We start from the raw sequence: 17687 nt of genomic DNA, 5'->3' as shown, positions 1-17687 counted from the left end.
TCGACGTCCTCGTTCGCTAAAAACGCCCGCGTATTTTACATGAATGGACAATCTTACCCTTTAATATATAAAAAACCTCCCCTCTCCCATTCACCCCCTTCATCGGTTCACCCTCCCCCTTTGTGCCATAGCCGCCGCCCCTCCCCCTTTGAGCCATGGCCTCAGCCCCTCCCCCTTCCAAAATCACCGTTCGCTGCTCCCCATGACAACCGGCTGTCGCCTTCGCAAAACCAGAAAGGAGGTTTTCGATGCCGCCAATACAGAGAGGAGAAGGAGAGATGCCACCCGAAAACAGAGAGGAGGAGGAGAGATGACATGCCGCCGCCGTTAGGTAAAGCCGCTCAGAATTAGCGGCTATGACCATGGCCCAGCCGCAGATCTGACGCGGCTATGCCATGGTCGCAACCACTAATTTTGAGCGGCTCTACCTTGGCTTGGGCCTTCTTCTTCTGGAGGCACCTCTACATTTTCATTTTTTTTAATTACCTATTTACCGCAGTGCTGCCCAGGAATGGCGGTCAAAAACATGGTCCAGCCACCCAAGAAAGGCGGCTGAGCCATGGTCGCCACCACTGTTTATGGGCGGCTGGACCATAGTCATGGCCACCAATGGTGGGCGGCAATGTTCATTTTAAAAAAAATTGATTTATCTTTGAACGGGTGGAGGAGCAAACGTGAAGAAGAAGATGGAGCAAATAAGTTGATATTCCCTAGTATAATTAACGTAAATATGACTTAATTATTCTTTAGTAAAAGCGTAAATGTAGGAGTATAACTTAATTAGCATAATTATAGCACAATTAGAATCCTTATAGTCAACTAACTCCATAAATGTAGGAGTAGATTACTATAACGTGAATCATGAATTCACATATTATTATTATTATTATTATTATTATTATTATTATTATTATTATTATTTTTTTTTTTTTTTTTTTTTTTTTTTTTACAAGCTTAACAAGCTACAAAGATCAAATGAACTACAAGAAGTTGGAGGGGAGCCGAGATACAATCTGGGCCCCCACTCCTCTAGCTATGGCGAACCCGATCCTGCTGAAAATGTGGGCAGCTGCCCGCGCCCCAATGTCTTGAGTCCTGGAGTACGTCTGGACCCGCTTCAGCAAAGAAACAGCCCCTTTCTCTAATTCCCCAAAAGAAGAGAAGGAAAAAGGAAAGAAACCGTAACCCAAAGCCCTACAACGTGCCCCATACTTATCCTGCTTCCGCTGCGCTGCAACCGCCACAACCCGACCCGGAACGAAGCCTGACAACCCAGATTGCGTCATAGGGGAAGACCCAGTCAAGTCAACACACACATCTAGACCGCCATCCCATGAGTAAAGCAATATATCTGCAGGACGAAGAGCTCCATCACTCTCACTAGTCAGCCCAACATCAACCTCCTTGCGAGCAGAGATCCCCGACCGATAGCAAATATCCAAAAGGGTATCACGAACAACATTATGTCGATGTTTGATACCCACAATCCCAGCACAAGACACGGCATGATCCCCATAAATGTCCCCGTCGAAAACCCGAGAGCAAGCAGAACACGGCGTCGAATAAGAGAACAACGGAATACCCAACCGATAGCAAAGAACCGAACGATAAGTCTTACCGTTCATAGTCTGGCCTAACCCCGAGATGGGGACTGCCCGCAACCAAGCTGAGGAGTGATCCCCCTGCTGTGATTTCCAAAGGGCAACAAGACGTGAAGATAAGGAGTAGGCGGATTCCGCATCAGCAGTAACCTTCGTGAAATATAAGTCTGCCAATTTCTTCATGAGTCTGGGGGCAGCGATCTCACTAGGGCTACGCATAAGGTCGGTCTCCACGGTCCTATTGAAAAGACCAAGAGCATCATCAAAGGCCGGTCCCGGACCATCAACACCTGAAAGCCGAAGAAGCGAATCCTGCAAACCAGAAGACTGCAAACGGGATGCAAGAAAAGCATAATGCCGAACATCACCAGCTGAATAAACACCCAATCCTCCATAAGAATAAGGCAAGGTGGAAAGGCGCCATTGCCAGTCACCGAACCCAGGTCCCGAAGCAGTCACGATGCGCTCTAAAGAAGCCCGCAGAGCCACATCAAAAGATAATTGGGCCGCTTCGAAAAGATGAGGCGGACAAGTGCGCATAGCAAAGTAGAGTTTAGAAACTCCAGTACACGCACGAAGAAGCAACAACTCACACTGGGGATCATTAAGCTTGGCTACAGCATTCATCAACACAACAGTCTTCGACACACGCTGCGAAACCAACTCCTTACAAAAAGAGGAATCCGTACTGACTGGGCCACCAAGCAACTTAACACCAAGCGCAGGACGAGCAATATCCGTAGGAAAGACACCCTCTAGACGACTGCGGGGGTCCTCCGAAGGCCAGAAAACCTCCGTCTTCGCAACATTAACATGGAGACCTAAATGAGGACCCTCCTCCAAAATCAACCCCAAGACCTGTCCAACCACCAAAGTGTCACCAACGATAGTGCCATCGTCCAAGTACCACGCCTGAAGAGATAGATCAAATGAGTCTCTGATTCGACACACCAATGGATGTAGAACCAGAGAAAAAAGCAAAGGGCCGAGAGGATCCCCTTGCTGCACACCCTGACAAGACCACAAGGTATGCTCCCCATAATACAGCCGCGCTGGAGAAGAGTAGCAGAATTCAACCCAACGCGAAAGAGCAGGACAATGTAGCCGTACCTCACGCAACAAAGCCGATCGATCAACTAAATTGAACGCATTCCGAAAATCCACCAATAACATAGAGAGGCCAACATCAGCCCCACGAGCCTCAACCAACCGATTGACAGCATGGAGAATGGCCTCACCACCTGCTGGAACCCCAACTCCAAACTGAAGACCTCCAAAGTAGTTTCCTAAACGCGGACCAATCAAAGCAGCCCCGACCTTAGAAACAAGGCGCCTCCAAATAGTGCCCACGGCAATAGGCCGAATACCCCCACCAGGCTTAATAAGTGGCGTAAGAGGAGCACTAGCAATGTATCCTCCAAGCTCAGCAGGACACTTTCCAGCAAGAAAGAGATTAACTACCTGAGTGATAGCATCCACCAACTCATCAGAAACAGCTACAGCAGCACCACCCAAGCAATCCAAAAGGTGTTGAGCACGCAAGCCATCTCTACCGCACGAAGTACCACGCGGAAAGCCCTTAATCTGCTCCAAAACAACAGCGGAGGAAGCAATAAGGTGATGATCAACAGGGATATCCGGTAAGGTAGGGACCGGAACGGAAGGGTGCTTTGCTTGCAAATCTGCAAGAGTAGCATCATTGTAAGGGGCAAGACCTGAGGAAGAAAGAACCCTAACGGCAGCAGTGTAGTGACCGTCAGAAATCTTTCTCTTGCATTGCTTAATATTACGCTCCGCCAAATCATGGTCGTCGTCAACATCCAATAGAGGGGGAGACACGCTAGCCAATGTGTCTATGACAAGTTGCTCAGAACCACCAGGCACACCCCAAGAACGAATAGCAGAGGTGATACTCTCTTCCTGTTGACGCCGCCTAACACCGGAGGAACACTCACGATTACTTCGTGGAGAAAAAGTCTTGAGGACACAAAGAGGTAACACGAGCAACTGAACCCAACAAGCGATGTCATCTGGTCTGCAAATCACCTTATCAAGCGCCCCTTTCAGAACTCGCGAAAAACCCAAACGACATTTGGGAGGGATGGATTTCACAGAACGCAGCCGCTTAGACCATAAAGTGTTTAGAAGAGCAACATCAAAAGAAAAATGATGTTCTCGAGGCGCATCAGAAGTAGACAGCTCGGAAGAAGGAGCCTGTGGTTTTTGAATACCGTAGAGAGTAAAACGAATAGTACCATCCCCAGAATCAGGTGGGTCCACAAAAACCGAACTAGAACCACTGCCATGTCGACACCTAATACGATGAGTATGCGTCTTGAAACAATCTCCACATAGCCAAATTCCCATACGACGAAAGGTCACCTCAGCCGTAGTAAAAACCTGCAAATTGGTAGTAAGGGAATGACGGGTTACATCCCGCACATCAGTGCAACAATGACGATCACGTAAGTGAGTGATCAGAGAACTCCTCACCAAACCACGCCCACCTCCATCCTGGCACCCGCTAAGACCCACAAAAGGGCAATGAAACTTCTCCACGGAAGCTGCCATATCAAAGCACTTCAACCGCACTGAAAACTGAAACGGAACTCACCGAAACTGCCACTGCCACTGCTGGTAACTTCCAAACTACAAACACCACTGACCACCACGCAATGACCACCACAACTGACACGCAACTTCCTAACACCAAACACTGCAACTGAGCCGCAAAGTTCCAAACACCCAACACCTACACTGCCACAAAAACAAAGCAAACAAGACAGCCTCTCAAGCACAACAACGCACACCGTACACCGCTGCCGGACACCACTGAACGGCGCTTCAGAACTCGCGAACACCACTGAACGGCGCTGACTAGAGAGAACCACCCACAAGAGCAGAATAACCGTGACTGACGAATAACGACAAACACAGCACCACCAAACTTCAGAACCACCGCCAAAAATGTCGCCTGAAACTGGTTTCAATCCCGCCTGAAACCTTCCAATACCGCCGTCTAATTCTGCCGCCTGAACCCCAATATAACACGCCGGAAAACTGAACCGAGAATGCCGCGGCCCCTGACCCAAAAATGCCCTGAAACCGCACAAGAAACCGCCTGGAAAGACGCCTGAAACCGCCTAGAAACCACCGTGTAACCGCCTGGAAAGACGCCTGAAACCGCCGAACCTTCGCACCCCACGTCGGACCTGCGCCGCACCCACTGCCGGAATATGGACGTGCCCTAATCGGCCCTAATCGCCATAATAATCGCCGAACCTTTGTGTTTATTATTATTATTATTATTATTATTATTATAACGTTACAAGCTTAACAAGCTATAAAGATCAAGTGAACTACAAGAAGTTGGAGGGGAGCCGAGATACAATCTGGGCCCCCACTCCTCTAGCTATGGCGAACCCGATCCTGCTGAAAATGTGGGCAGCTGCCCGTGCCCCAATGTCCTGAGCCCTGGAGTACGCCTGAACCCGCTTCAGCAAAGAAACAGCCCCTTTCTCTAATTCCCCAAAAGAAGAGAAGGAAAAAGGAAAGAAACCGTAACCCAAAGCCCTACAACGTGCCGCATACTTATCCTGCTTCCGCTGAGCTGCAACCGCCACAACCCGACCCGGAATGAAGCCTGACAACCCAGATTGCGTCATAGGGGAAGACCCAGTCAAGTCAACACACACATCTAGACCGCCATCCCATGAGTAAAGCAATATATCTGCAGGACGAAGAGCTCCATCGCTCTCACTAGTCAGCCCAACATCAACCTCCTTGCGAGCAGAAATCCCCGACCGATAGAAAATATCCAAAAGGGTATCACGAACAACATTATGACGATGTTTGATACCCACAATCCCAGCACAAGACACGGCATGATCCCCATAAATGTCCCCGTCGAAAACCCGAGAGCAAGCAGAGCACGGCGTCGAATCAGAGAACAACGGAATACCCAACCGATAGCAAAGAACCGAACGATAAGTCTTACCGTTCATAGTCTGGCCTAACCCCGAGATGGGGACTGCCCGCAACCAAGCTGAGGAGTGATCCCCCTGCTGAGATTTCCATAGGGCAACAAGACGTGAAGATAAGGAGTAGGCGGATTCCGCATCAGCAATAACCTTCGTGAAATATATGTCTGCCAATTTCTTCATGAGTCTGGGGGCAGCGATCTCACTAGGGCTACGCATAAGGTCGGTCTCCACGGTCCTGTTGAAAAGACCAAGAGCATCATCAAAGGCCGGTCCCGGACCTTCAACACCTGAAAGCCGAAGAAGCGAATCCTGCAAACCAGAAGACTGCAAACGGGATGCAAGAAAAGCATAATGTCGAACATCACCAGCTGAATAAACACCCAATCCTCCATAAGAATAAGGCAAGGTGGCAAGGCGCCATTGCCAGTCACCGAACCCAGGTCCCGAAGCAACCACGATGCGCTCTAAAGAAGCCCGCAGAGCCACATCAAAAGATAATTGGGCCGCTTCGAAAAGATGAGGCGGACAAGTGCGCATAGCAAAGTAGAGTTTAGAAACTCCAGTACACGCACGAAGAAGCAACAACTCACACTGGGGATCATTAAGCTTGGCTACAGCATCCATCAACACAACAGTCTTCGACACACGCTGCGAAACAACCTCCTTACAAAAAGAAGAATCCGTACTGACTGGGCCACCAAGCAACTTAACACCAAGCTCAGGACGAGCAATATCCGTAGGAAAGACACCCTCTAGACGACAGCGTGGGTCCTCCGAAGGCCAGAAAACCTCCGTCTTCCCAACATTAACATGGAGACCTAAACGAGGCCCCTCCTCCAAAATCAACTCCAAGACCTGCCCAACCACCAAAGTGTCACCAACAATAATGCCATCGTCCAAGTACCATGCCTGAAGAGATAGACCTAATATTATTATTATTATTATTATTATTATTATGGGAAAACACCAAAACGTTACAAGCTTAACAAGCTACAAAGATCAAGTGAACTACAAGAAGTTGGAGGGGAGCCGAGATACAATCTGGGCCCCCACACCTCTAGCTATAGCGAACCCGATCCTGCTGAAAATGTGGGCAGCTTCCCGTGCCCCAATGTATTATTATTATTATTATTATTATTATTATTTTTATTTATTTATTTATTATTATTATTATTATTATTATTATTCAAATGCTAACAAAGTTATTAATCTACAAAAAATTAGTGGGAAGCTGAGATACAATCTGGCCCCCCATTCCTCTGGCTATAGCAAAACCTATCCTGGTGAAAATATGAGCAGCAGCACGAGCCCCAATATCCTGAGTCCTAGAAAACTTCTGAATCCGCTTCAACAACGCAACAACATCCTTATCCAGCTCCCCCAAAGAAGAGAAAGAGAACGGAAGAAATCCATAACCAATGGCCCTGCAACGCGCTTCGTACTTGACCCGCTTACGAATAGCTGCATCAGTCACCACACGGCCCGGAACAAAGCCAGACAACCCAGATTGTGTCATAGGAGAAGATCCCGTCAAGTCAACACACACATCACATCCCCGATCCCAAGAGTAGAGCAACACGTCTGCTGGACGAAGAGCTCCATCGTTCCCTCCAGATAGGCCAATATCCACCTCTTTCCGGCCCGAAATCCTAGACCGATAACAAACATCAACAACGGTATCCCGAACCACATTATGCCGATGTTTAATACTCACGATGCCAGCACATGGCACCGCATGATCACCAAAGACGTCTCCCGCAAAGACCCTGGAGCAAGCAGAACATGGCGCTTATAAGGGCATACATTTTTTTTAATTATTATTATTATTATTATTATTATTATTATTATTATTATCATGGGATAAATTTTATAAGGGTAAAATTGTCTTTTTACGTAAAAAATACGGGCGTTTTTAACGTATGAGGGCGTCGAATAGCGATCCACTTCCTTTTGTTGTAAACTAGATTTTAGCCCGTGCGATGCACGGATGTTAAATCGTTAAGTTAAAATAAAACTCCTATTATAACTGCTATATTTTATATAATAGATTAAATTAGTATTTAGGTTGGAATGAGAGGTTGAGTTCTAGGAAAACTCTACGCCGTCGGTGAGGAATTTTACTTAAAAGGTAAAATATTAAATTATAATATATTTTAAATTGGAAACATATTTTCTAATATAAGACTGATTTATTATTTAAATATTTGGTAACTTATAATAATTAGGAAAATTTGTAATTATTAATCCAATATTTGCCCTATTTTCTTTAATTAAGCCTACCTATGCAATATTTCTAAATAATCCAACCTTTATGACCCAACTACTATTATTAAGCCTAGCAAGTTAATAACCTGCTGTAACCGGTATTCACCCTTACGTGGCAATATAACCGTTACAATTTTTTCCCCCTCCTCTCTTTTAATTGTTATTCTAATGTTCGTTCCTCTCTCCTCTGCGATTTAATTGCTTCATCTCTGCGATTTTCGTTCCTCTCTCCTCTGTTCATCATTTCTCTTCTACCTCTTCTCCACCATTGTTGATCCCTCATACCTTTCCATTCGAAGTTCGTCAAAAATAATCAGCAATTGCTATGACTGGGTTAAACCAATCAACTGTTGGATCTGGGTTAAGGGTTAAGGGTTAAGAGGAGAGAAGGTGTAACACCCCGACAATTCTCTCTTTTCTAAAATAACCTTTTAATATAAAACATAGAGAATTATCAAGGCGTTATCGCCCGTGTGAAAACGTAACGGCTTATTCAGAATTTTGCAGCGGAAAACATAAAACTAACTTTAGGTTTATAAATAATCGATTACAGGTTTAGTCTCAAAAATCAACCAACGAAAATAAGGAAATATAAATAGTATGACAAGTTTAAAGTCCATTTAAACAAACCCAAGTCAACTTAGCAAATCAAAACTAAATACAAGCTCTCTATTCCCGATCCCAATGATGCAACATCTTCAAACCTGCAGATGGACAATGCTTATTGATCCTTAGAGACTGCTCACCAAAGATTGGGTCATCACAGGATCAATAAGGCATAGCCATGATCAACATGCACAAGCAAAAGCACGTAATCAGCAAAGCTGAGTACTACATACTAAATCAATAATAATCCTAACATGATTCTATTAAACGAACAACCTAACATGGTACTCAATAAAACATAAGCAAGGATAATCAAGATATATTGACTTGAAAACTATATTTGACTGAACTAGACCTTTGTATCATTAACATTATTTTAATTGAAATAGTCAATGGACTGAGTTGTCTACTAGAAACTTCTTCTTCTTCACTAAGGAAGACGAGGTACGGGCGCGACTCCGTAAACCCCAATGACCTGCGATATCGAGGGACTTTTGAATGAAATAGAACCGGTGATCAATCCGGCCCCAGAAAAAGCCATAGGCGACCCATGACCCCAACTCCTGATTGTCCGACACTTTAGACGTGCACAGTCTAAAGCTATTGCTACTCATGTTCACTTTACATGACTTAACTTTTAATACTTGGTTATGACTCATCAAACATAAATATTATATTCAACAAGTAAACGCAACTTCTTTTATCTTTGAATTAAACAAGTGATCACAGAGACGTCACACAAGACTTATTCCAATTAATTCAACCTTTCCTTTAATACTGATAAACCCCTCTATATGGGTATAAGGTTTCAACTTACTAAACAAGGTCCTCGGCCCTTATAAAGTAGTGAAAAGCTAAAAGGGAACACTGAACAATCGATCTGAATCAACATATATGATAATTTAATGTTCCCAACCAACATGTTCGCATCAATCATCCATACCAACATGCTATAATTCTCATAACGAAATATATATGCTTAACATGTCCATCCAACAATATTAAACATGCACTTTCAACATAATCTAGTTCATCAACAATTTCAACATAACCAAGTTCCTTAATCATTTCAACATAACGAAGTTCATGAATCATTTCAACATGGTTTCCACAAATCACACTCATTCCAAGCACACAGGTATGTACGTACCTTGTGTAAACAAACTGATAGGCCACTTTAACGAATTCAAAAATCGCCCACAAAGAATTCTCCGCCTAAAAACAACCAATAAAATTCCCCAATCAATATCCAACAATTTACAGCAGTACTAAAGTATTCTAAATACATCCTAAACATATTTTGAACCATCCCAAATATCGAAACTTAACTAAATAACCTCCAAGCATAATAACTATTAAACTAATGATCCCAAAACGTTCTAAACTCCAATAAAACATCCCTTTTAAAATTTCCAGCAATATAGAATAATTTCAAACGTCCACAAAACATAATCAAACGTTCTTAAAATCATAAAAATAATAGCTTTAATAATATATAATCATTCTATTATGATTTTGGAATATTAAAACCTTAAAAATCCATGCTTTAATAATTAAAAAAATCTTATTTCAATTCAATTATGTAATCTGAAAATTAAATTATTAATTAAGCATAATATATAATCTGAAAATAATTAAATTAATTTCAACAACATATAATCTGAAATTTCATAACTTAATCATAAAAATCATAAATTTAATTCAATTCAAGGAACATAAATTAAATTAATAAACTTAATTAAAACATTTAAATAACTTAGGGTTTAAGAAAATCAACCAAACTAAAGAGGAGAGGAGAGGCTGGGCGGTGGTGCACGGCGCGGCAGCAAGGGAGGTGGTCGCGGAGAACGGGCGACGCGGCTGGAGGTGGTGACTGCGGTGGGCGCACCTGGTTGTTGCGGGTGGTTGCAAGCAACGAAAGAGGAAGGAGAGAATTGGTGTGTGCAGTGCAGCAGCGGCGCTGCAGGTGGCGGCGCAGCGTGGAGGGAACGACGAAGGTGGTTGTGCGACTGGTGGTGGGTACGGTGGCGGGCTGCGGTGGTTGCTATGGTTGCTGCGAGAAACCGAAACAAGTAAGGCAAGAAAACGAAGGGGAAGGAGAACGAACGAGTGAGAGAATGAGATGTTACCGTGCGGCGACGGAGAGGGACTACGGCGGAGGAACAGGCGGCGGTCAGGCAGGGTGGTGGCGGCTGGGCAACAAGCAAGCAATGGAGGTTGAGGGTTGAGTTTTCCTTTTTACGTGAAAGAGAGGAAGGAAGGGGTTTTGGGTGAGGTTGGTTTCACGTGAATTAGAAAAGAGGGGTATGGGTTTTTTTTTTGTTTTTTTTTTGTTTTTTTTTTTTTTTTTTATTTTGGGCTTTTCCCATGTGGGCTAGGATTAAGATTTGGATTTTAGTGTTTGAGTCAAAACCGAATAGAATTGTTTTTTTTTTTTTCGAATTCAACGAGTTTTCCTAATTCAAATTATTTTCAACATAAAATTCTAAAATAAATCTTGATTGCGCAAACCGTTAAAATATTTGGAATATATTTAAAAGAATTTAAATATACATTAAATATATAAATATAATAAAGTTCAAAAATCGTTAAATATTTAGAACATACTTAAGATAAAATGAATATACGTTAATTATATATTCATTACTTAAAATTCATAAATTCTATTTAAATATAAATAATATACGCTAAAATATATTAATAAAAATTATAAATTTACGGGGGATTACAATCTACCCCTCTTAAAAGAAGTTTCGTCCCGAAACTTGACACGAAATTTCCAACATTTTCCCCAAAAGCTTTTAACTTATTCTCTTAGAGAAGTATTTGTGCCACCTAGGTGCACTATTTTGCCAACTCAAAGCTGTTTGTGTTACTCATGGACACCTTTTCTTTTGCGGAGAATCTATTTGCTTTGCATCAACTTCTAAAGGTTGCTAAAAAATAAGCATAAAATTCATAAAAATACCATAAAATAAGTAAAAAGCGCGAATTTCTATCGCATTCTACCCCCCTTAAAGAAAACGAGTTACGCCCTCGTAACTCACCTTAGGGAATAGCTAACCAAAATTCTCTTTCGACGAATTCTATTCTCAAAATTCCTATTTTACTAAAACTACTAACTTTAAACTTTTCACAACAGACGACGAAACAAAAGGACAAGTCGCCACGAATTAAATAATGCTTAACTTGCGCAGAGTTAATAGAAAAGTACCAGAATCTATATCGGCAGATCGTTCATCCTCATTCTGATTCATCATGTACAACTTTCCTGGAGCCTTATTCGGGTTGTTGTTATCATTTGCAGGCTTATTATAGTTCTCTTGGTTGTTTTGTGCCCCTCCAGGCTTTGAATTTTGACCTCCAGACTGGTTATACCTCACTTGGTTTCCACCTCCATTACTATTTTGTTCCTTTCTGTGCTTAGTGAAGCACTCATACTCCCTATGTCCCCTTTTTTGACAATAGTTGCAGGTCACTAATTCTCCTTTGCAGTTCTTACCAGGGTGATTGTTACTGCACATCTTGCAATGATGCACTCTCTCAGATGGGTTCGAGTTGTTGTGGTGCCCCTGATTGTTTCCTCCTTGGAAATTTCCATTTCCATTCCCATTTCCGTTTCTATTCCTTTTAAAGTTTTCTTGGTTACCCCCAGCATTAAAATCTTTTCTCTTTTCCCCAATTACCACAGTTTTCTTTTCCCTTCTAGACTGTAGCCCATAAATATGAGCAGCTCTCCCATACACTATGTCTAAGGAAGTAAAGGTTTCTCCACCTAATCCCAATTGAATTTCATCAGTCAGCCCTTGCTCAAACCTTTGAGCCTTTAGCTCCTCAGTAGCTACCACCTCAGGTGCAAACCTCGATAAAGCTATAAACTTGCTATAGTATTCAGCAATAGTCATATTCCCCATCCTAAGGTTGATAAACTCCTGCGCTTTCTGCTTTCTCATAAAAGGAGGATAAAACTTCCCCCTTAAGGCAACTATGAATGAATCCCAATTGAATCCCTCAACAGCATTTAGTCTATTTCCATTTTCTTTCCACCACAAATCGGCTTCATCTTTTAGATATAGGACAGCTTGACTTACTCTCATACTCCCAGGGCAACTCACAGCCTCAAATAGTTTCTCAAACTCCCTAATCCAGTTTTCCAGGAAGGTAGGGTCTGCTTGTCCCTTGAAATACGGTGGCTTAACCTTAGAAAGTCTTTCAAACATTTCCCCTGCAGAATCGGGGTGCTCAGTTCTCTCCTGGGTTAGCTTTTCCGCCAAGAGGCGAATCGCAGCAGCTAGATCATTGTTGTTGGCCATTCTAGAACGCGACCTGCAATTAGTATACTCTACTTTAGGTTTGAAACATCACCTATACATTATCCCATACAATTTAATACTTGAATTGGCCATAAAGATCGCCTCAACCAACAATGTTCACATTAATACACATCATTTACGAAGGCACGACAATCGTTTACAAATGTGCAACGATCGTCTACAAGATGCAATAATCATTAAAAAAAATACTCATCCTCAATAGTTCACGAAAGACATTCACACTGCACGTAAGGCATAACATTTTGAATTATATTGGTCATGAGGGTCTAGATTGGCCCTCACTTCCTTTATGTACTCATCATTTAATATTATTGTGGCAATTAAATTGATTCACAATTCACATTGAGTATGCAAACAATTAATCCATGACGTACTACCTAGAGGTTGGAGTATTATGGAATCCTCAAAATAGAATAAAGAACACTTCCTTGAAAACTTTAACTTTTATTGCTAACTCCATAGAGGTTTATTACATCCTTGAAAATAATAAAGAACATTTCAAACTTCAATAAACTTAAACCTTAAACAGTTGTAGCTTTGCTACTTATTCTTTAAAACATAAAAGAGCTAATTAACTATTTATGACTTCAAAATATTTGTGGCCTCTTGCCTATCCATTGCTCTTGAGACTTGCGGAGTGAAATTTAGATCTCAAGATCATCAAATTCTTCCTCAGGGTCTTCATCTTCTTCCATATCTTCATCTTGATTAGGCTCATTTGCCGTCTGTTCACTTTCGAGCTCTACATCTGAATCACTAGAAATTTCAATGGTTGGCTCATGGGCCACTAGGTTAGGATTCTCTGCCTCAACACCTACATTCTCATTCTCCACAGTTACATCATTTTCCTCTAGGTTATTATTTACACTTATTCCCATAGGTTCTTCTGTAACTGAATCCCCAACATGACTCCCTACGATTTTACCGTCTCTAAATCCACTTTCTGCTGCTTCAATAATGGTGGTCAGAATTTCTGAATCATATTTCCATCTACCATCCCAAGTTCCATACTTAACCAAGTTTGGAGTTCCATTATCAGAATGCATGTCTTTAAACTTTTCCTTGAGTTCTAGGTACGGAAATTTGTTAGGTAAGCAATTAATGATAGTGGCTGCTATGATATCCTTTCTCATTAAGATAGGTTGCCCTTGAACCTTAGCATAATATTCACATCCAAACACAATTTTCTTCACATAAATATCTGGGGTTTCTATATCAAGTTTCTCGAAGGATCCTATATTGGTATACTTGGAAAGAAACATTTTATTCCTGAAATAAACAATTCAAGGTCTCACTAACGATTTTCCAGCCAAATCATAAACAAAGTTCAATAATGCAATAAGTTTGGTGGAAGCAAACAATTCTTTATGCACATTTAAATGTAACATTAAACAATTAGCATACGCACGTACATAACAATCAATTTCTTATGCTAGCATTGACTAGCTACTAATGCACATATAATTCTATCTTATATGCCCTTCTTATACTACCCATCTCTCATAAACTAAAGCATTGAAATAGTTTAAATAACAAATTAAAAGGACGATAATATAATAAAATTATAACATAGAATAAAAATATAAAATAAATAAAGTAAAATAAATTAAGGAAATGCGTAGCGAATAAATTCGAAAATAAAGTTATTAATTCGAAGAAGATTTATATATATATATTTTTTTAAATAACGAATTCTAACTCTTGAAACAATTTAAAAAAAATTGAACTTCTAAAAAAAAAAATTGTACTCCTTTTTTTGAATAATAATTAATAAGAAAAAGAATAAAAATTTCGAAAGTCAATTTAATTCGAATAAATAATTTGATTTCGAACTTAAATAAGAAATATTATATACTTTCAAACAAGATAAAAGGAGATCTGCCCCCCCAAAAAAAAAAGTACCAATTTTTGAACACTATAATACGTAGAATCTCGATTTTTAAGAAATTTATTTTAAATAACTAGATAGTTAGGCGCCTAAAAATTTATTAAAGTAAAACCTGGCTCTGATACCACTTTGTAACACCCCGACAATTCTCTCTTTTCTAAAATAACCTTTTAATATAAAACATAGAGAATTATCAAGGCGTTATCGCCCGTGTGAAAACGTAACGGCTTATTCAGAATTTTGCAGCGGAAAACATAAAACTAACTTTAGGTTTATAAATAATCGATTACAGGTTTAGTCTCAAAAATCAACCAACGAAAATAAGGAAATATAAATAGTATGACAAGTTTAAAGTCCATTTAAACAAACCCAAGTCAACTTAGCAAATCAAAACTAAATACAAGCTCTCTATTCCCGATCCCAATGATGCAACATCTTCAAACCTGCAGATGGACAATGCTTATTGATCCTTAGAGACTGCTCACCAAAGATTGGGTCATCACAGGATCAATAAGGCATAGCCATGATCAACATGCACAAGCAAAAGCACGTAATCAGCAAAGCTGAGTACTACATACTAAATCAATAATAATCCTAACATGATTCTATTAAACGAACAACCTAACATGGTACTCAATAAAACATAAGCAAGGATAATCAAGATATATTGACTTGAAAACTATATTTGACTGAACTAGACCTTTGTATCATTAACATTATTTTAATTGAAATAGTCAATGGACTGAGTTGTCTACTAGAAACTTCTTCTTCTTCACTAAGGAAGACGAGGTACGGGCGCGACTCCGTAAACCCCAATGACCTGCGATATCGAGGGACTTTTGAATGAAATAGAACCGGTGATCAATCCGGCCCCAGAAAAAGCCATAGGCGACCCATGACCCCAACTCCTGATTGTCCGACACTTTAGACGTGCACAGTCTAAAGCTATTGCTACTCATGTTCACTTTACATGACTTAACTTTTAATACTTGGTTATGACTCATCAAACATAAATATTATATTCAACAAGTAAACGCAACTTCTTTTATCTTTGAATTAAACAAGTGATCACAGAGACGTCACACAAGACTTATTCCAATTAATTCAACCTTTCCTTTAATACTGATAAACCCCTCTATATGGGTATAAGGTTTCAACTTACTAAACAAGGTCCTCGGCCCTTATAAAGTAGTGAAAAGCTAAAAGGGAACACTGAACAATCGATCTGAATCAACATATATGATAATTTAATGTTCCCAACCAACATGTTCGCATCAATCATCCATACCAACATGCTATAATTCTCATAACGAAATATATATGCTTAACATGTCCATCCAACAATATTAAACATGCACTTTCAACATAATCTAGTTCATCAACAATTTCAACATAACCAAGTTCCTTAATCATTTCAACATAACGAAGTTCATGAATCATTTCAACATGGTTTCCACAAATCACACTCATTCCAAGCACACAGGTATGTACGTACCTTGTGTAAACAAACTGATAGGCCACTTTAACGAATTCAAAAATCGCCCACAAAGAATTCTCCGCCTAAAAACAACCAATAAAATTCCCCAATCAATATCCAACAATTTACAGCAGTACTAAAGTATTCTAAATACATCCTAAACATATTTTGAACCATCCCAAATATCGAAACTTAACTAAATAACCTCCAAGCATAATAACTATTAAACTAATGATCCCAAAACGTTCTAAACTCCAATAAAACATCCCTTTTAAAATTTCCAGCAATATAGAATAATTTCAAACGTCCACAAAACATAATCAAACGTTCTTAAAATCATAAAAATAATAGCTTTAATAATATATAATCATTCTATTATGATTTTGGAATATTAAAACCTTAAAAATCCATGCTTTAATAATTAAAAAAATCTTATTTCAATTCAATTATGTAATCTGAAAATTAAATTATTAATTAAGCATAATATATAATCTGAAAATAATTAAATTAATTTCAACAACATATAATCTGAAATTTCATAACTTAATCATAAAAATCATAAATTTAATTCAATTCAAGGAACATAAATTAAATTAATAAACTTAATTAAAACATTTAAATAACTTAGGGTTTAAGAAAATCAACCAAACTAAAGAGGAGAGGAGAGGCTGGGCGGTGGTGCACGGCGCGGCAGCAAGGGAGGTGGTCGCGGAGAACGGGCGACGCGGCTGGAGGTGGTGACTGCGGTGGGCGCACCTGGTTGTTGCGGGTGGTTGCAAGCAACGAAAGAGGAAGGAGAGAATTGGTGTGTGCAGTGCAGCAGCGGCGCTGCAGGTGGCGGCGCAGCGTGGAGGGAACGACGAAGGTGGTTGTGCGACTGGTGGTGGGTACGGTGGCGGGCTGCGGTGGTTGCTATGGTTGCTGCGAGAAACCGAAACAAGTAAGGCAAGAAAACGAAGGGGAAGGAGAACGAACGAGTGAGAGAATGAGATGTTACCGTGCGGCGACGGAGAGGGACTACGGCGGAGGAACAGGCGGCGGTCAGGCAGGGTGGTGGCGGCTGGGCAACAAGCAAGCAATGGAGGTTGAGGGTTGAGTTTTCCTTTTTACGTGAAAGAGAGGAAGGAAGGGGTTTTGGGTGAGGTTGGTTTCACGTGAATTAGAAAAGAGGGGTATGGGTTTTTTTTTTGTTTTTTTTTTTTTTTTTTTTTTTTTTTTTTTATTTTGGGCTTTTCCCATGTGGGCTAGGATTAAGATTTGGATTTTAGTGTTTGAGTCAAAACCGAATAGAATTGTTTTTTTTTTTTTTCGAATTCAACGAGTTTTCCTAATTCAAATTATTTTCAACATAAAATTCTAAAATAAATCTTGATTGCGCAAACCGTTAAAATATTTGGAATATATTTAAAAGAATTTAAATATACATTAAATATATAAATATAATAAAGTTCAAAAATCGTTAAATATTTAGAACATACTTAAGATAAAATGAATATACGTTAATTATATATTCATTACTTAAAATTCATAAAT

General features: G+C 40.4%; 2 long non-coding RNA genes across 2 annotated transcripts; both read right to left on the bottom strand.

The window, feature by feature from the left end:
- Positions 1 to 8358: 8358 nt before the first annotated feature.
- On the bottom strand, positions 8359 to 11146 carry LOC130459889 (uncharacterized). Its single transcript, XR_008919615.1, has 4 exons — positions 10585 to 11146; positions 10233 to 10508; positions 9606 to 9670; positions 8359 to 8587 (listed from the first exon to the last, which is right to left on the bottom strand). It is a non-coding gene; the product is annotated as an uncharacterized lncRNA (long non-coding RNA).
- A 3779-nt stretch (positions 11147 to 14925) lies between these two features.
- Positions 14926 to 17687, bottom strand: LOC130459256 (uncharacterized). The gene is made up of 4 exons (XR_008918524.1): positions 17152 to 17687; positions 16800 to 17075; positions 16173 to 16237; positions 14926 to 15154 (listed from the first exon to the last, which is right to left on the bottom strand). It is a non-coding gene; the product is annotated as an uncharacterized lncRNA (long non-coding RNA).

Source organism: Spinacia oleracea, chromosome 4 (assembly GCF_020520425.1).
Source record: "Spinacia oleracea cultivar Varoflay chromosome 4, BTI_SOV_V1, whole genome shotgun sequence".
NCBI classification, from domain to species: domain Eukaryota; kingdom Viridiplantae; phylum Streptophyta; class Magnoliopsida; order Caryophyllales; family Amaranthaceae; genus Spinacia; species Spinacia oleracea.
This window is presented reverse-complemented; position numbering and strand designations above follow the sequence as displayed.